At 35.6% G+C, this 21728-nt stretch overlaps 1 protein-coding gene across 15 annotated transcripts in view; it reads right to left on the bottom strand.

Annotated features, from left to right (window-relative positions):
• KCNC2 (potassium voltage-gated channel subfamily C member 2) overlaps positions 1-3503 on the bottom strand; it is a 209419-nt gene extending 205916 nt beyond the window's left edge. For 14 of the 15 annotated variants that reach the window (XR_002344047.1, XM_021092020.1, XM_021092019.1 and 11 more), the window contains exon 1: positions 1-787. The gene's annotated coding sequence lies outside the window, so the exon portion shown is untranslated. The other variant, XM_021092007.1, reaches the window with a different exon arrangement.

Genomic DNA, 21728 nt, shown 5'->3' on the forward strand with positions numbered 1-21728 from the left:
CTTAACGAGACCGAGTGAAAAGTGGTTCTGCTCTGGTTTCCGAGTGGACGAGGTTCTCCGGGCAGCCGGACTGAGTGCTTTCACCCAGCCGAGCCGCCCTTCTCCAACGAGAAACTACTTGTTGGCGTTTTCCGGGTTCAGGTGGTTGGGCCGCCTCCCCGGGGCGCTGGGCTCGCGGAGACAGCCCTGCCGGCGGCCCGCCGAGCCACCCGCTTTCATTCTGCGAGCCGTGGGCTCGCCCCGCGCGGACCTCGGCGCCCAGAGTCACCATCGCGCGGGGCTGGGCGGACCATGGAGCTCGGGGCGGGTCCAGCCGGCGCTCGCAGCCCAGCCGGGGGCGGCCCGAGCCGCGAGCTGGGGTTGCAGCCAAGCTGACCCCAGGTCCGGAGAGCTCACTCGTCCGAAGGTGAGATCACCGGGCTCCGACTTGGACCTGCAGGTCTCATTTGTCCCCCCTAAACAGCCGCTGCTGGCTGGAGCTGTCCCTTCCGCCCCGCACCGCTCGCCGTCAACCACTGCCGCCACAGCACAGAGCTGGGGGAACGGTCGGTCGGTGGGTGGGTGGGTCTGGGGAAGCTATGTTGTACCAACCAGGTTCATCTATTTTCCTTTCGTGAAGCTCTATTCCCACCCTCTCTGGAGCGTCTGCCTTATTTACACCCCACTCTCCATATCCTTTCTATTCCCGCTGCCCCACCCCTCCCAACAAGTGAGAGAGAAAAATCTAAGACCAATTGCATCTTTTTCTTAATGGCAGCTGATGGGAGAGAGAGCTCTACTTACAGGTGACAAGTGAGTCTGGTTTCTCGTGTCTTATCCATGGCTCTGGCTGCTCTTTTCAGTCAAATGTAGGTCTCCAGTCACCACATCATGGTTATATAAAACAAAACAAGTTTTAAAAGTTTATTCCAGGAACATAATGCTCTAGCAAGTAAAAATTCAGGTTTCTCAGAAGCTAAAAAGACAAGCCACAGATATGCAAGTACCAAAGCAATAATCTCATTAGCTAATTTCTCCCTTTCTTAAATTTTTATTGGGCCTTGTCTTAGTTTGCTAGGGCTGTCATAACAAAACACCACAAAATGGATTGTTTAAACAGCAGGAATTTATCTCACAGTTCTGGAAGCGAGGTGTTCCAAATTAAGGTGTCAGAGTTGATTCCTTCTGAGAGCTGTGAGGAAGGGACCTATTCCGGGTCTTTATCCTTAACTTATAGTTGACTATCATCTCCCCATGTCTCTTTACATCGCTTTCCTTTTATGCATACCTGTCTCTGTGTCCAAATTTCTTTTTTATATAAGAATACTAGTCATGTTGGACTAGGGCCCACCTTAATGATTTCATTTTAACTTGACACCTCTATAAAAATTCTGTCTCCAAATTAGATGACATTCTGAGGAACTCTCTTTTGGGGTGTTGGGGTTTGAGGAGAGGGCCGAGACACAGTTCAACCCATATCAGTTCTTACTCTCAAATGAAGTGTGTGTTTCTGTATCCCTGTGTATTTTTCCAGAAAGGAAAGGAAAGAAGGAAGGAAGGGAGAGATCCTAGTCCATGGGGATAGTTTGATAGGATTGATGCTGAAGTCCATGGAGCTGGTAAAATACCAGGTATATAGGAGGAGAGCTCCTTGAAAAAGATACTGATATTGACACTATGATTTGGAAAGAGCAAGAGTTATGAGTTATTAATAAAAAGTTTTAGCAATATAGGGGACTGCAAGGTAGGCAATTAAATATAAAAAATTCAACAACACACCTACCTGTTATGACAGTACATAGCAAACTGAAGAACTAAAAAGTCTTTGGAAGAGCACTAATGTCTAGGAAACTAATGCAAGAAAATATGGTATGTATACATTTATAAGAAATTTACTAACAACATGACAGACAATGTGTAATAATAACCCAAAGAACAGTTATATGGACCTAGCCCTATGAAAATATAAATGTTTTACTAATACATGCAAAAAAGTGTAAAGCTTAAATACTGATGTAATGACTCTAGTTTTGTACAGTCACTGAGGCATTTCTAAAAATAAAACTGTTGGTAAATTCAATTGCCAAAAAAAGTTTCAAAAAAAATTATATTCACATTCTAACATGCATTCTCATATTGTCTAGATAGTTTCTTATATGGCTTAATGTAGATTCAAAAGGGAGGAAAAGACATATGGTTTGCTTTAAAATAAATTAGCAATAGTAAGTATAGTAGAGTATCATTTATAATAATAGATAACATTTACTGAGAGCTTACTATGAGCAAATGCTTTACATAAATTACTCCTTTTAACTTAAATGGAGGAAATATTTACACTAAATTACAAGACTTCTAGAAAGATAACTCACAGACGGCAGGAATCAATAATGACAGCCTTTAGCTCGATAATATTAAATTTGGGTTATTATGGATCTATATAGAAACCAAAAGAAGGAGGGAAAACGATGCAAGGGTTTCTTTCATGGAGGGAAAGAAGAAAACAAAGATCTAAGGAATCAATTTGAGTCTGAGGTTACATAACCTCTCTAGAAATAATCACATTGATAAAAGGATCATCTTTTAGAAGAATTTAGACTTTTCTTTTGATTCATAAAGGACTAGGTGTGAAATCAGAGAACATTTCAGATAAATTTGAAAGTAAGATTGTAGGAAGATAAAAGGATGAGATGTCTTTATCAATGGAGAAGTGATAAACGAAACAATGAATGAAATACAGTCTCATTCATTTTTTTCTGGTCAACATAAGAGGGGAAGCTCCTAAGACAAATATTCAGGCTTCATTATATAAGGCAGGAGAGAACAGAAAACCCCTCCAGGTAACTAACTCCACTGATCCTGCTGTAAAAGACAGATAAAAGTGGGGGGAAAAAAGAAAATCTTTGAAAAATGGCAATGGAAAACTGAGGAGGAAAAAACAGTTGTGGTTTCCTTTGTTGGTCTGTGTGGAGCAAAGATTTAAAGGACTACATGGACATTACCTCTTGCAGAGAAGCCATTGAAACTCTGCTTCCTTTATATCCTTGAGTCAGTATCACAGAAGGCTACAGAAACAGCACTACATCACCACCAGAAATGGAGACTGGTGAGAAGCTACATTGTGACTGTCAGAATGACATACTTATCAAAATTTAATATTTGAACAAATTAACTCTTTTAAAGTCCAGTGTAAGGATTATTTAAATATTACCTTCAGAAAGCAACATATTCATAACAAGAATTTCTTTGCAGTAGATTTAAAAAATGGCCACAGTTTCCTGCCTTTCTTATAGGTAGGCCCCTTTTTAATGTGGTTTTTTACCTTCTCTCATTAAGTCTATTTTTTTCAGCCCTTGAATCTCTGCTGGCTTTCTCACTTTCTCTGGCCAGTAGAAAAAGTGGAAGTGATTTAGTACCAGTTCAAAGCCTTGGCTTCAAAAGGTCTTGCATGCTTCTGCTTTTTCTCTTTCTTGAAATCCTACCCTAATGCTGTGAGATCAAGCTTTAGCTGGCCTACCTGATGATAAGAGACATATATACCTCCCCCCCACCACATACATACATACTCATCTTTGATACAAAGAAGAATAATACCAGGAAACAAGAGGACATAATAGAACATATTTAGACAAAATAAACACCTAAAAAAAGTAAGGTACCCCCCCCCCCCGCAACTGCTAAAACTTCTCATCTCTGCCCCTGGAGGATAGCCAGCTCATCTCCAGAAGCAGAACTGTCTTGTTCTTATGCATGTGTCCAGAAGAGCTGTCCAACTGAACCTAGACTAGGTGCACTAACCCACAGAATCAAGAGATAAATAAAAGACTATGTATGTGCTATTTCAAGTTTTGGAATGGTTAGACAAGCCGATTCATCCTCCAAGTTCCCTTCATATCATATACTGTGAATTATAAAATCCCAAACAATATATAATAATATTTTCCCCAACTTATAACTTTTTAAGAAGTAGTGTTTTACAGTGATTAATTCCATAGGCCTTGGAGATAAGTAAAATGAGTTTATCTTCCAAGTGCTGCTCAATAGATGTCTGACCTGGAGAAAATTATCCAGCTCCTTGAGCCTTGATTTCCTCTTCTGTAGAATAAGATAACATTATAGTTACTATTGGGATTAAGTGACAGAAGGCCAATAAAACACTTAAGAAAGTTTCTGGCATATGAATAGTAACCTTCATTGTCAAGTGAGGAAAAAATCTCACCCCCAAATCATATAGTTAATACTTGGCAGAAGCAGGGTGATAATCCATATTTTCTGAGAGCAATTCTAACTTTTATCTGTTATAGCACACTGCCTTGTAGAGTGATCAAAACTACCTTGAATATTGAGTAGTCCATAAAGATATAATGAAACAACAACTCTAGAACCCTTGCCGTGTCTGCATTCTTTTCAAATTATTTTAATTTTAAAATATATGTAATAACCATCTTTTAATAACCTGGTTCATGCAACACACTTTTTTACTATCCAACATAGCTACATGTAACAATTAGGATAAGACAGACCTACATATGAAGAATTCATGGATTACGAGTTTTACACCTTGGTCATTTGATTTGTAAGAAATATGTATTTGCGTTGGTTGTCAAGAGCCAGAGGCTGTGCATAAATACCCAGCATAATGACATAAACATTTAGCCAATTTGAGCTTACTGTATGCTCAGAAAGTTGATGTGCAGAATGCTGAGAAAAGGCATTTTAGATTGAAGGACAAGAGAAGTTTTCCATGAATATAGGATGATGTTGAATGATGAGCATTAAAAGCAAGAGTTGAAAATAGCTTTCTCGTTATGAAAAAATCTGGGTCATAGTCCTCTGCACCAGCCATTCATTTAAATAGATGATGATGGAAAGATAGATAGGTAGGTAGGTGGGTAGGTAGGTAGATAGATAGATAGATGGATAGATAGGGAAATTTTAGTAAATAGAGCAGCTAACCAACTGAACCTAGACCAGGTGCACTAACCCACAGAATCAACCCAGTATTCACACTACACTACTTATTGTCATTATAACTTACAAAGGGGTCAGTATGCAGTAGTTTCTCCTGGGGTGACCAAGTGTTCTACCACTAAGGGTTAAGTTATTGGCAGGTACCAATAAAGTGCACTTTACTTGCTATTGTTCTTATTCCTCACTAGGTCATAGATGCTAGATAAGACATTTCATTAAAATTTTATAACCTGTGTTTTTAGTACTTTCCTGCTTTCTACTGCTAATTATTTCATATGTGTTTGACTTACTCTGCTATATTATATATGTTTATAGACTCCCTCTCTTTACATTTTCTTCATAACTACCCAGCCACTGGAGAGTTCTATGCTTTGAAGTGCAACAGACTCCCCTGAGAAGATTTTTAAAATACCAAGTCTCCACTCTGATATTTTGACTCAGTTGGTTTGGTCTGTACCAGTTTATGCAGTTGGCAATCTGTGTTTTTAAAAAGCATCCTACATTTTATGAAATGTACATTGGAAGCTGTACGGAAGTGAATGTTTATAAATATGTAACAAGAAATTAGCTGAATGCTTCATCTGCAGAATACGTTAGAGAGGAGTGGAGCAAGAAGAGAACTAACATTTATTAAGGACAAACTATAGACACCATACTTATATATATTATTTTATTATTCATTAAAGTGTATCTAATAAGCATGTGTTAAAATATGTATTTTCTTCATTTTAGGCCTGGGATTGTCAGAGTGATTAGGGGAAAAGGAATTATTAGCAATTGCACTAGTCAAAACTTTTTTTAAGCACTTAAGAGCAAAATAAAATGCTAAGCGCTTTAGATGTAATTCACTTAATCCTCAGCCTATGATTTTATAAGCATTTTACTGATGAGGAAACTGACTCTAAAATTTTAAAATAACTTGGCCAGTATCACACAGCTAATAAGACTCAGCTGGTAACATTCAAATCCATGGGCATTTAATCTCAAAGCTTTGTGTCCTAGTCAGAGAGTAAATAGAGCCATAATTTGAATATGTGTAGAACCATGATTTGAATAGAAAATAGAAAACAACAGACATAACAAACAGTAAGTGCCGGAGCTCCCTTCCTGGGGCAGAGGAAATGAATCTGACTAGGAACCATGAGGTTGCAGGTTTGATCCCTGGCCTTGCTCAGTGGGTTAAGGATCCAGTGGCATTGCCGTGAGCTGTGGTGTAGGTTGCAGACACCGCTTAGATCCAATTAGACCTGTAGCCTGGGACCCTCCATATGCCTTGGGTGTGGCCCTAAAAAAAGACAAAAGAAAAAAAAAAGTAAGCGCCAAACTTGAGGTATCCCAATTGTTTAGTGAATTGAAAACCCCTTATAGTATCTCAGAACTATATTTCCTCCTGTTTAATAAACAGCATTTGAAAAAAAGCAGACACTACAACACGGAAGTAAGTAGATTTTTTAAAAGGACTTTGGATTTATTTAATACAAGAGGAGATGAATGGAAATCATGAGTCACAAAAATTATTTTGCAAAAGGTTGGAAATAATCCGGTGGGTTTCCCTAGGAAATAAGAGCTCAAAGAATGAGGAAAGTTGAAAAAGAGACTTACAATAAGACTAAAGCAAATATAAGCATACTGGTTCAGCTTCATTATTTAGAAAGACATCTAGACAGAAAAACAGGCTTTTGAAAAGCTACCTTTTGCAAGTTTTAAACAACATTGAGTCAAGTAAAAATAATGTCAGGGCAAAGGAGCGGCAAACATTATTGAAATCCCACTTTAACCAGCCCATGGAAACCTGTTTTCAGTTTATTTTTTTTTAAGAAATGGAACTATGGGATAGCATAGAATATCATGCAATTTGGGGGAGAGAAGTGGGAAATAGCTTAAAATTCCAATATGAATTAGCATGATAAAACAGCCTCTCAGAGAAAATGTTAAGCCACACACTGAGACACACAGTTGTTTCCAAGAGATATAAAAAATTTTTCAAATTCATCAGAAAAAAAAAATCAATTTTAACTCCATAGTAAGATACATAATCTTAAAAAGTCCAGGATTCTCTGAATGTCCTGAATCTTTTTTATTGCCATAATTAAACTTGGACATTTAATTAAATAGATTTAAGAGTATCTTTAGTTGATTTCATTTCATTACTGTGATGGGGGACAAAATTTATTGATAAAATACAAACTGAGAGAATACTCACTATCTACAATCCTCCCTAATCCTAAACACAGTACCTTCTGCTTTTACTAGTAGTCATTTCAATTATTTTGTCCCCTGTTATGCAATGACCAAAAAAAATTAGGCAGTAGAACCAACTTTGAAAGCATAATCGAGGACTATAATTAAAATAAATAAATTATTCCAAAGGTATTACACAGAATACCTAGAATTAAACTTATCAATCATTATCTTCAATCCCCAAATCAGCTTTTCCAACAATCTCCTGAAATCTATGAGTTGCATTGATATGCTCAAACTAAAAAGTTAGAAAACATCCCCGACTCAATCCTTTTTCTATCTTACACTCAAGATCAACTCTGTCACCTAGTTCAAAAAATTCTTTCTCCTGGGTAGCTTTCAAGTCTACTCACTTTCTTCCATTCTTAACTGTCCAGGTAGTCAACAAGTCTTACCTGCATAATATCCACAGCTCCCTAACAGAGTTTTCTGCCTTCAATATTGATACCAAAAAAAAAAAAAAAAATCTATTCTGCATACTGATGTCAAAAATTGTCCTTCAGAGAATAAACATACTTAGGATACCCTGTCCTTTTTATTACCTGTCATTGGCTATTTCTTGCACTTCAGACAAATTCAAGTTCCTTAATAACACCCAGTCCACCTCACCTGAGTCATTTCTTTTGATGTTTTCTCCTTTGAACTACCTCAGGACATTCCCAGATACTGTTCCCTTTTCTTGGAACACTCCCATCTCCTCTCACATGTCTATCTGTTACTCAGCCTTCGGATCTCAGTGTAAACATTATCACTGCCTTTCAAATTTCCTTGATGCCCTAGAGTAGGTTGTATTCTGTGGATTCAGTACTGTGCATATACACACAGCATGCTTTATTTTCTTTGTGAGAACACTTAGAAGCCAGAATTGCCATTACTTATTAATTGCTTATCTCCCATGTTAGAAAAGAAGGGCTGGAATTAAGTCTGTCTTGACCACAATTATATCCCCAATGTCCAAGTTAGTGCCTGCTTTACAGCAGTGAATGATGGAGATAATGAAGATGATGATGATGATAATGAAAGCTGCAATAGTGATTTATATTACATTTGATGATTATAGTTATATTATTGTATAGCTATCATCTTCCAGGTCTGGGCTAAATGATTAACATATATTCCTCACAACAATGCTTTAGTATATGTACTATGATTATCCTCATTTTAGAGATAATGACTATTCCCATTTTAGAGATAAGGGCATGTAGATGTAGAAAGGCTATTAAAATTATCTGATATCAAATCTTTATTAATTGGAAGAAGTAAGGCTTGAATCCAAGTATTTTTGCCCGCAAATTTTTCCTTTTCAATAGTATTTGTGTTGAATTTTATGTAATGCTGCAGGCCATGTGGAGGAAATTGTTCTTTATGAGTTTGAATTTCTACAACTGAGAATTTTAGATATTAGATTCTTATTTCATCGGATTTCTGATGTTTCAATCTTATTCATTCACAATGTAATCCTAATGCTCTCAGCTCTACTTCCTTTCCCTAAGAATTCTAAGTGTACTATTTCCTTGAAAAATTACAAACCCCATAATTTTTAATAAGCTTTATTATGAATAATGAGTATTCAGAAGTTTATAGATTAATGTCCTTATAATTTTTAAATTTAGTGATACTATTTTTCAATTAATATCTTATTCTAATATTCAAAAAATAAGAAGAAAAATTCTTCTGAAATGTAAGGATGCTTCTCAGCCTGCTTCTCATCTGAAGCATGTTAAGGTCCAAAAGCCTCTTTTCTTTTTGAACTCTCCCTGCTTGGTTCAAGCTAATGTAATCCTTTTAAAATCATTGTGTATCACATTATCATATATTACATTAAACAAAAGGTATTTTCATAAATCTTTTCTCAAATCCCATCTAAATCTTGGGTTCCCTATGAGGCTACTGTGATACAAAACCCTAATAGTCTTAGGAGTTCTATTGATTTAACAGGAAAGGCCTATGTGGCATGGCCAAATTCTTTAGATGGCTTTTGTCTACCTACAAGGATCTATGAGACATACCAATTTATACTTTGGGGGATTTTAACAAAGGATTTCACAGCCCTATTTGAATTTGGTTCTTACTTTGATATTCTTTTGCTGGGAAATATTGAGAAAAGAAACAGTTTTATTTTCAAATGCAGCAAGTTCTGGTTCATGTAATTTCTCTAAATTCTGCTCAAAAATGTAGCAGTTTCTTCTTTGGTGCATCTCGTCTTCTCCTATTTTATCATCAGAAGCAAAAAGAAGCCAGTTGTCACTTTGTACATTCTATCTGAAAATCTCTCTGGCCAGATCTATGAGTTCACTAGGTTTCCTTTCTATTTTTCATGCAACCATAGGCAACAGTGTTGTTAAACTTTCCGCCACTGCATAACGAGAATCCCCATTTCCTTGCTTTCCTTCAAGCCCTTACCAGTTGCTTCCTCAAGGTTATTTCCAGCTTCCACTAACAGTATCCTCAAGACTCTTCATATTTGTTCTACCACTTGGTCCCAAAGTCAATGGCAAATGCTTTGAATTTTTATTACAGCAATGTTATACTTCAAGAATCAAATTCTAACTAGACCTGCATCACAAACTACTCCAGAACACTGACTTAAAAACATATTATTATTATTGTTATCATTATTATCATCATCATCATCATCTTTAATGGTTCTGTGGGTCAGGTGGCATGGCAAAGGATGACTCATCCTTGCTCCATGATATCTGTGGCCTCAGATAGGAAGATTGAAATGGATGTGGGCTGGATCTGCTGAGGCTAACTGAGAATTTGCCATCTACATAGTCTTGGGATCTTTTTATGGGATGTCTCTGTGTAATTTTTCCAGTTATGGTAGCCAAGGGAAGTCATAAACTTCACATTGAAACTCAGGGCTTCACAAGCATAGATCAATAGATGACAGTGGAAACTACAAGGATTCCTATGATGCTGCAAACCTCACCTTAAGCTCCAGTCCCAGTAGTTTTATTTCTATTCTCTGATGCACAAACTAGTTCCTACCTTGGGACCATTTCACTTACTGTTTTCTCTGCCTGAATTGCTATTTTTATGGATCTTTTCCTGGATTGCCCTTTATGGCATTCAAATCTGCTCAGACTCCTCATCACATAGTGACTGTCTTGACATAGTTGTCTCCTGCATCAGTCACCCAGAATCAAGGAAAGCATGTCAATTTTCTTAATGAGATGGAGGGTGTACAGTGGAGAGGTCAAAAGGAAAAAGAGAACTCTCTTTTGCAGGTGGTGATATTGCAATTACTTATGAATTTATTTTTTTCCCTCCTTGAATCTGTGGTTTTATAGGAAGCAAAGTTATTCACAATCTTATCATATACCTTTCTTTTTCTTTTCCTTCACCTAATAGTTTGGGAAAGGTGTAATTATAAATAGAAGAAATAAGTTAAAATCCAGGATTTAAAAAGTAGGGATGTCAGAGCAGGATCTTCACCCCTAAAACTCTTCAACCTTCCTCCAATCAACTGTGTCAATCACCATCTTCCTGTTTTGTTTTACTTGTTTACCCTGAGCAACAGCAATAGTATATAGAAAATAGAGAAACTGTCCAATATAAAAGCAAATGTTTATACATCTTTATTTATTCAAAAACTATTTCTTTAACTCTAATTATTTCTCATCCAAACAATAGAACACCAAATGAGATGGCAAGTTGGAAATTTATATTAGGCATAGGGATAAAAACTCTGACTTCAATGGTTATGAGAAAGTACAATGTGTTGTGTTGTCATAGCGGATGCAAAAGAAATTATGAAAGCAATGCCTGGATCAACTTGGATAAATCCTCCACCTAGGCAACAGAGGAAACTAGAAATTTAATTGTAGTCTTGTCCTGGTCTTAGAAATGTGCACTTTAAATCACAAGGGAACATCATTAAACATCAAGTTTCATCACTTCCACCAGGATTTAGAATCAAGTTAATTTCACATGCATTTTTTTCCTAGTAAGGAAAATGTTTCCACTGAATCTAACTCATGGGAATCATGCTAGAATCTATTACACAGTGAAAAAAGCTACACAGAAATACCTTTGTGTCATTGCTAGACTTAAAAAGCATAGGCAAGGCTGTTAACTTGCATAATCCATTAAGAAAGAGTACCCCAAAGCCCCATTCTCAGGCTAGCAAAATAAAAGTCTTGAATCTCTTCCTGTGAAAATAAAGTTACTTTATTGGAGCAAAAATACTTGCAATAAAAATGGAATGAAGGAACTCTGGCTATAAAAGACTGCTGGAAATATAATTTGGTAAATAATACCTTAACATGTCCACTACACATATGCTACCCTGGAAAAGATAAGAGATTCCACAGGGCTGGACAGTTTACTTCCAGAAAACACTGGCAGCTCTCACTCAACATTTAATAACATTAAGATTTTGTATCTAATATCTAGGATAGCTGATAAATATTCTAATTGTTCACAGTGAAGCAGTTATTCTTTTAGATTTCAAATATTTACATATATATATATAGAGTCTTTTTAGGGCCACACCCATGGCAAATGACATTTTTCAGGTTAGGGGTCAAATTTTAGCTAGAGCTGCTGGTCTAAACCATAGCTACAGCAACATGGGATCCAAGCCATGTCTGCAACCTACACCACAGCTCACGGCATCGCCAGATCCTTAACCCACTGAGCAAGCCAGGGATGGAACCCACAACCTCATGGATACTAGTCAGGTTTATTACTGTTGAGCCACAGGAACTCCTACTTTTCAATGTTTTAAGAGAAGCTATCTAAAATGTACTTCAGGTTTTCTCCTTATTAAATAATGTGAAGAAGCACAATTTATCCTCTCTATTGATATAGAAGGAAAATGCTTTATTATCTTTGTTTTGTCATTGGTGAACTTAACTTACTCATTAAGTACGTATATTTAGTTACATATATATATATATATATATGTGTATATATATATATATATGGACTTACATTATATGTACAAATATACACACATATGTATGTGCATATGTGTGTGAATATTGCTGAATCAATTAAAAATAAGCTGTAGATGGCTTGACACTTCATCTCTGAATATTTCAGTATATATATCCTATAAGTGAAGATATTCTCCTATATATCCATAATACCTAAGAAAATTAACAATAATTCAATAATGTCTAATAAACTTTCCATATTGGATTTTTCCCATTCTGGAATCTAATCAATGTTTACATAGTTGCATGTGTTCATTATGTCTCTTTAATCTCTTTTCATCTGGAACTTGTTGCCCTTCCTTTGCTTCTCCAGACATTTTCAAAGACAGGCCACTTGTCTTGCAGGATGTCTCACATTCTGAATTTGTCTGATTGTTCTCTCATTATTAGATTTGACTACATATTTTGGAGAGAATACTTTGTAGATAATATAACATACTTTTTTCATTGTATCACAATACACTTTACCTTAGCATACCATTTTCAAATTGTAGAAAATCAAAGATAAAAAAAAATCCTGAAAGAACACCAAAGAAAACACCTTATCTAGGATAAACAAATATGATTCCATCTGACATTCTTAGAAACCATGCCAGGAAGAAGAAAGTAAAGTGAAAAAAATTAAATGGTTGAGGGGAAAAACTCACCAATCTAGAATTCCGTACCCTGTGAAATTATCCTTCAGAAGTGAAAGAGAAATAAAAACTTTCTCAGAAACAAAAATTGGAATTCCCTTTGTTGTACAGTGGGGTAAGGACCCAGCATTGTCACTGCAGCAGCTCAGGTCACTACTGTGGGACAGGTTCAATCCCTGGCTGGGAACTTCCACAGTCTGTAGTCTTGGCCAAAAAAAGAAAAAGAAAAAAAGAAAAAATAAATTGAAGGAATTTGTTGCCAGTAGACAAAACTTATAAGTAATGTTAAAAGTTCTTTAGTGAGAAGGGAAATAATATAGGTCAGAAACTCAGATCTACATAAGGAAAGGAAGAGCACTGAAGAAGAAAAAAATTAAAGTAAAATTAAAACTTTTATTTTTTTTAAATTGATCTGTGATATAGTGGGTTTTTTTTTTGTTTCTTTTTTTTGGCATTTATCCTGCTTGGTGTTATCTGAGTTTTCTGAGTGTGTGGTTTGGTGTCTGACATTAATTTGGGGAAATTTTCAGTCAGTATAGTTTAAAGTATTTCTTTTGTTTCTGTCTCTTCTTCTAGTGTTCCCATTGTGCATATTACCCCTTTTGTGGTTGTCCCACAGTCTTTGGATAGTCTCTTCTGTTTATTTAGTCATTTTTTTCTTTGTGTTTAAATTTTTGAGTATTCTATTGATATATGTACTCTGTACTAGTTCAGAGATTCTTCCCTCAGCCATGTCCATCTACTAGTAAACCCATCAAAAACATTCTTCATTTGTGTTACAGTGTTCTTGATTTCTAGCATTTCTTTTTGGTTCTCTCTTAGGATTTCCATCTCCGCTTATATTGGCTATCTGTTATTGCATACTATCTACTTTATCCAGTAGAGCCCTGAAGATAGTTAATCATAGTTATGTTAAATTCTGTGTCTAACAGTTCCAACATGTCTGCCATGTATGGTTCTCTGTTTCTTCAAATTGTGGTTTTGGCCTTTGGTATGTCTAGAGATTTCTTTTCTTGATAGCCAGGCACACTGTACCAGCTAATTTATCTCTGTAATCCTGTGAGATTGTTTGAAAGTTCTGCTCAGCCCTCACCCTCTTGAGACCCATTTCTCAGAACTGGCATGTATCCCCCAAAGTACTGCCCCAAATGTCAGAATTACTTCTCTGACTTTCTCTCTATTCCTGAGCCTTTGCTTCATAATTCTTCACTACCTTGTTAATTTTCTGTGCCTTCAAGTAATTCTGATTCAATATTTTACCCATTTTTTAGATGTTCTATAGGGCCTGTATACCTTTGCTTGATATTACCAGAATTTCTTCTCTTAGGATCTTTTGCTAAAGGTTACTCAAGAGAAGTATGAATTGGCTGTTCTGATTGGTTATGTATAACAAAGAACTTCTCAAAAATTGTATTTAATTCATTCTTGCAAAGAACTTAACATTTTAGGACACCTTTCATTTACCTTATCTACCTATTTAACAATTATTTATTGAGTATTTACTATGCGTGAGTATCAGCAATGGAAAGACACAAAATTTTCCTACCTCTTCACATTAACTTTCTCATTGGTGTAATATAATAAACAAACACATAAGTATAGTAACTTCAGATTATAATAAGTAATATTAAGGGAATAAACAGCAGGTTATCATAGAAAAGTAAATGTTAACCTGAACTTAAAGATTAAGAAGGAATTGGCTCTGCAGAGTGTTGGAAAAACAGTGTGCGGGCAGAGGGAAGATTTAAACAAATACCCCAAGAGAGAGAAAAGCTTGCTATGTTATCAGGTCATGTCTAAAGTGTGTGAGCAGGAGATTAGTATGAGTTGAAGTTGGAGAGAAACATGGAGTCTGGATTATGTAGAACCTTGTGGGCTGTAATAAGAACAACTCATCTTCACTCTGTAACTTTTTTTTAATAGAATACAATATGAGTTATAGTGCTGTATTATAGCCAAGTTAAGTATCTTAATATTTTTACACAAATGGCTGGAAAAAAAAAGTCTCAGGCCATTAAACTTGTAGGAGTACCCTGGACTTTCAAAATAGTTAGTAATTGTTTCTACTGACAATTAAATTGCTACTCTGAACTTAATAATGACCTAGAAGGAAAAAAATTGGTTGGGAAAGTAGATGTGACAAGAACCTTGGGGACAGGAAAAAACAACATCAAAAGAAAATCCTGGGCACATTCAGACAGCACTCTACATTTTTGAAAAAAAAAATTTATAAGTTTGCTTAAGAACAAAGTGAAAATAAGCTTAGGTCATCAGAAACTACAAGGGAAGACCAACAGTTTTCAAAATGCTGCATAAGATGTAATTCTGCTTATATCACATGGAAGAGATACTGATGAAAAGAATATGGGGGCAGAAACAATAAGGATGATATATCCAAAAGAAAGCTTTCTGATACATTCCATTTAAAAAATCAAATAAAGTAGTGACAGTGATAAAATAGTGGCACTTAAGAATGTTTTCAAGAAGTCTTGTTCACGATGCATCTAAAATTACAAAAATATTAAAGACACCTAAAACAAGTTTTTGCTCATTTTTAGAGGAAAAAACAAGACAACCGAAGAATGAACAGCTTGGGGAAATGTTAAGGTATACGAAAAGAAAATGAGACAACTATTTTGCATTTGTATTCTCCTGCAAGGTAAATGACTATATTTAAAGAGTAGAATAAATATACCAAAGAGGAAGTTGAAAGCCAGAACACAAGATATTTAGAGACATAATGACATCTCAAAATGAGGCCAGTTCTCTCAGACCAGGTGAATTATCCAAAGATTGATAAAATAACTTGCAAAGGAATTTGCCAAAGGGTGTATGATGAGCATTAAATCTTTGAAAAACTATAATGGATACATGAACTTCTAGAAGCCTGGAGAGAATCTACTGTTTCTCTAATATTCAGAAAGGCAGAGAACAAAGTGAAAAATTTGGAAGACTGTCTTACATGAAGAACATATGTAAAACAGGTTATAATGGTATAATTTACAAGCTTTATGCAGTGAAGCTATAATTATTAGGAAATAGCAGTAAGGTTACTAATGACATGATTTAATGCTGACGTACTTTTCCTTCCCTTCTTTCTCTCTATGCTCCCACCATAAAGGGTAACTTTTCATCTAAAAACCTGACACGTAATAGAAACCAAGTAAATTTTTGTTGAGAGGGAAAACACAATTGTCATTCTCAGTTTCTCTAATAGGGTATTTTCCAATGGACTCACTGTCTTTTTTTTTTTCTTTTTTTTTTTTTTTGACAATTTTTTAAAAAAGAATTGTAGGAGTTCCCGTCGTGGCGCAGTGGTTAACGAATCCGACTAGGAACCATGAGGTTGCGGTTTCAGTCCCTGCCCTTGCTCAGTGGGTTAACGATCCGCTGTTGCCGTGGGCTGTGGTGTAGGTTGCAGACGCGGCTGGGATCCTGCGTTGCTGTGGCTCTGGCGTAGGCCGGTGGCTACAGCTCCGATTGGACCCCTAGCATGGGAACCTACATATGCCACAGGAGCGGCCCAAGAAATAGCTAAAAGAAGACAAAAAAAAAAAAAAAAAGAATTGTAATTGGATTCTTGCTCCCATTGAATTTTTTTTTTTAACTTTTTTTTTCCTCCCATACAGCATGGTGACCCAGTTACACATACAGGTATACATTCTTTTTTCTCACATTATCATGTTCCATCATAAGTGATTAGCAGGATCTCATTGCTAATCCATTCCGAAAGCAATAGTCTGCTCCCAGTCCATTCCACTCCCTCCCCCGCTGCCCCCAACAACCACAAATCTATTCTCCAAGTCCCTGATTTCCACTCACTCTCTTGACTGACACTCCCTTAAACCCAGACAGCTTTAATCTAGCTAACCCAATTCATCCTTCGTGTGTCTCAGATTCAACATTGTTATTATGAAATCATTCCCTGACACCACTGTCCACGCAGAAACACAAACATTGGACAGATTCCCCTGTTAAAGGCTTAGTTCTTAGTTCATTAACATTTACCACCTTTACAACTGATTGTCTGCATAGTTATTTGTTTAATATTTGTCTTTCTCACCACACTAAACCTGCATCAGGATGAGGAGCATGTCTGTCTTCTTCATCTCTATACCCCAGGCATCCAAGTCAGGGAAATTTACAGATCTTTGCAGGGCAGTGTGTGGATGTAGGCAAGGTCTTTTAAAGAAATCTATAAGAAAAGATGGAGAAATATGAGCTGGTCATGGTTCAGTTAGACTGAATAACAACCTTGGATTAAATAACTATACCTGAGGGTTAGAGATGAAAGATTCCTGAGTAGTATATATTGTATGTCCAGTGTCTCATCACATGGTAAGACTTACCTTAAGTGGAAATAAGAATCACCTTTGTACTTGCCAAAAAAAAAAGGTAAATTCAGAGCCTCAATCCCAGCAATTTGGGCTCATGAGGTTCTCTGAGCTCCATCTATAGAGAAACCTTCTAAGAATTTTGTGGTTTTCAGCAGGGTCTCTTACTGTAATATCACAAGGACATTCTTTCTCCCATTGATCTTTTTCTCTCAGGCATATTCAGTTACCAACTACATTAGTAAGAGTCCATCAGTGGCTTTCTATTTTAAGCTACTATATAAATGACATGCAGGTTAAAATTACATATCAAAGAAAACATTTTACTGGAGAGGGGAGAAAAGATTTACTCCCAGAACAGATTTTTTTTTAAAGTAAACATTTTAGTTTAGTTTTAGATATACGGAAAAATTGAGATGGTGGTAAAGATGGTTCAAATACCCTTAATGTTTCCACTGTTAATAACATCATACATTATTATGGTACATTTGTCAATAATATTGAATAATAATTTTTATTAATAATAGCTATTATTACTGAACTAATAGTGATTATTATTATTAACTAAATTTTATATTTTATTCATATTCACTTAGTTTTTAATGTCTTTTTTGTTGCAGGATCCCAACCAGAATACCACATTATATTTAGTTGTTAGGTTCACTTAGGTTTATCTTGACTGTGATATTTTCTCAGGCTTTGTTTATTTTTAATAACATTGAAAGTTTTGGGGAGTACTTGTCAGATATTTTCTGAAATGTTCCTCAATTTCAATTTTTCTGATTTTTTTTTTTCTTAATGATTAGGCTGAGGTTATGGGTTTTGTGGAGAAAGCCAACAGAGGTAAAGTGCCATTCTCACGCCATTGTATCAGTGGTACAGACAACCAACATGTCTTATCACAGTTGATGTTAACCTTGGTCACTTGGCTGAGGTAGTCTTTGTTAGATTTTTCCACAGTAAAGTTACAGTTTTTTCCCCATTTCCATATCCTAGTCTTCATTGTCACTAGGACAGATACACTTAAGAAGTGAGGAATTATGTCCAACTCCTTGAGGGCAGGATATTTCCACAAGTTATTTGGAATTCTTCCACTTGGAAGATTTACCTATTCTCATTTACTGATTTAGTCACTTATTTATTATAATATATGGTTAATGAGTTATAATAATATATGTATAGTTATATGTATATATATACAATTTTTTTTCTTTTTAGGACGACACCCGTGGTACATGGAGGTTCTCAGGCTAGCGATCTGATCGGAGCTACAGCAGCTTCTGGCCTACACACAGCCACAGCAACACAGGATCCAAGCCACATCTGCAACCTACACTGAGATGTCAGATCCTTAACCCACTGAGCAAGGCCAGGGATCAAACCCGCAACCTCACGGTTCCTAGTTGGATTCGTTTCTGCTGTATGCAGGAACTCCATACAATTATAGTTATTTTATATATATGTATATGAAGTCAAATAAATGCCCATCTATAAAATAAACTTATAAGCAACTAGAAAATCTTTTTAAAAATCTCTATATGTATTAAAGTTTAAGAAAACTAGATTAGGGACTCAATAAAGATAATTTCTATTGTTCTGGCTTAAATTGTTCTGGCTCTGGCCATCTGGAGTTACCCTAACATTGTGGAGTTTTGCGTCATGTTTCTAGCAAGAAGTCAGCCATAATTGTTATACTTATTACTCTATAGTAAGATTCCCCCACTTCTCCCTGGATATTTTCAATATTTTCTCTTTCTCTTAATTTTCTGAAGATTGAGTATGATATGCATAAGTATGGATTTTTAATAGTTATCCTGCTTTGTAGTCTATGAACTCCTTGGGTCTGTGGTATTTGTCATTAATTTTAAAAAGTTCTCTGAGATTATTACTTCAAATATTTCTTTTGCTTTGATTTTTTTTCCTTTTGCTATTCTAATTACAAGTATGTTGTATCTTTTGAAGTTGTTTCACAGTCTTGAATGTTCTGGCCTTTTAAAAAATTATTATTTTTCTATGTGCATTTCAGTTTGGGAAGTTTCTATGTACCTAAAATCACTAACATAATGAAACACAGATACCTTATCTTAAGGCATCTGGCTTTGGCATACCCATAGAAAAGAATTGGCAGGATAAATTTAGTCATTTGTGTTTTCAGATAATATCTGTTCTATTTATCATTATATTCTTTTCTATTTAATTTAGGAAGATAAACATACTACTATATCATCAGTATTCTGTACAATCCAATACACAGGTTTTTTTTTCTTTATTCATTTTCAAAATGCAGCAGTCATAATTTTAATCTATAAATAAATTTTTTGCATCTTTAGTGAGTCCCTAATCTAGTTTTCTTAAACTTTAATACATATATAGATTTTTTCTAAGATTTTCTATTTTCTTATAAGTAAGTTTATTTTATAGATGGGCATTTGTTTGACTTCCTCAGACTAGTCTCAATTTCAAGTGTATAGTTTTCAATGTATTGGCTAACTTTTTGGTTTACTTAACCTTTGAGAGGGAAGCTTATGTTTGAATAATGTTGAGATTGACATGAACTGTAAGAAATTGAATAAGTTGCTATGCAACTCATAAAAGGAAGAAGAAAAAAACCTAGGATGATTATAATTTTACTTTGGAGGGTTCAGGATCAAGAACATTATGTTTGGCTACAATCAGAGCATGGATTTTTCTCTTCTTCCCTAAAGAGTTTCTCTTCTGTAATCATGGAGTAGTCTCAGCCCTTTTCATAAAATTATTCTCACTGACTTGACAGCTCTCACTGGGAACTAGCCTCAGCTGTCTCCCTGATTTAGTTAAAAGTGTAATATGAGGATAATCTGTACAGCAGGTTCCCTCTCTTGCATAAACTCTGGCATCCAGAAAATTTCTGATGGTGTGTTTAATTAGGATCAAGTTCTTCTTCTTACCAACTGCTCTGCAACCCACACTTTTATCTAGCTCTTGCCATTCAAAATTAGGTAGTGGTAACCACTCCTTCATTTCTTTCTAAGATAGGCTATGGTCTTATAGGCAGTGAATTATGGGATAACATGGCCTCCTAATACATTCTCACTTCTTTTATTGCCTGTACATTCTCAGATCTTTGAAACTAGAACCAAATTTTTTTTTTTCAGATTTCCTTGTTGATGCATATTTTTCACTGCTCTTATATTCCCCTCGTAACTTATAGTTTTATGAGATAATAATGATGCAGGGCTTAAAAATTCAGATTAATAGTTTATATTTTTTTTATAATCTATGTTTAAAGCATTAGGTCAGTTCTACCAATCACAAATGTTACATCCAACTCAATTTTACCACAGTGAAGTCCTCTGACTTGATTTCCTCTGGCTGCTTTTGTGATTTTTCTCTTTACCACTGGTTTTCAGCAATTTGATTAAGATAGGCCTTAGTATAGCTTTCATAAAGGTTTACACTGCTTGGAGTTTGCTGAAATTCTTGGGTCTGTAGGTATGTAGTATGTCTTAAACTTGGAAAATTGTCAGTTATTACTTCATTTTTTTGTTTTATTCCATCTCTCTCTTCTCTCCTTTTGTGCCCAAGTTGTATGTATGTTAGACTACCTGATATTATCCCATAAGCTGTTGATGCTATTTATTTTTTCATCTTTTTTTGTGTCTATGCATAATTTGTATAATTCCAGTGGCTCTGTGTTCAACTTCACTGATCTTTTTTTCTGCTGTGTCTGATTTAATATAAATGTTATCTGTCTTAGTATGTTCAGGCTGCTATATAATAAAAATAGCATAAACAATTGCCTTAAAAAACAGATATTTATTTCTCATAGTTTTAAGTCCAAGATCAAGACACTAGCAGATCTGATGTCTAGTAAGGACCCACTTCCTGGTTCATTGATGGCCGTAATAACGGTAGAGGCTCAAAGAAGCTCTCTGGGGTCTCTTTTTTAAGGGCACTAATCCTCTTTTACAAGGACTTCACTCTTGTAACTTAATCACTGTCCAATGTATGAATCTGGGTGAAAAGGGAAGGGAATAGACATTTAGTGTATTTTATGATCCACTTTATTTCTCATCTCAGATATTGTATTTTTTAATCTCAAAGGGTTCAGTTTAAATCTTTGTATCTTCCAATTTTCTCTTTTTCACGATCAAATTTTTCTCTGCCTTCCTGTCCATATGGATCATAACCAAAATTGCTGGTGAAATGTCTTTGTCTGCTAATCCCTTCATCTCTGCAATTTCTGGGTTGGTTAAAATTGATTAAAATTCTCTCTACATTAAAAAAAATAAATTCCAATATGTCTCCTAAAATACTTTAACAAAAAAATTATCAGAGCCTATTAATTGTGGTAACCAAATGGAGGAGTTCCCTCGTGGCCTAGTGACTGTTGCCTCTGCTGAGGTGCAGGTTCAATCCCTAGCCCAGGAACTTCCACATGTCATGGACACAGCTAAAAAAAAATCCAAATGGATAATCAAATTCTGGTATATTTATTCAATAAAATACTGTCTAGTAAGGATAGAGAACAAATTGCTGATGCACACAAAAACATGGAAAAATTTCATAAATACCATGTTGAATGGATAGTCAAATATCATTCGGAGTAGACAGAATCAGAATAGGTATATTATAACTCTAGTCAC

The sequence above is a fragment of the Sus scrofa genome, chromosome 5 (genome assembly GCF_000003025.6).
Source record: "Sus scrofa isolate TJ Tabasco breed Duroc chromosome 5, Sscrofa11.1, whole genome shotgun sequence".
NCBI lineage: Eukaryota > Metazoa > Chordata > Mammalia > Artiodactyla > Suidae > Sus > Sus scrofa.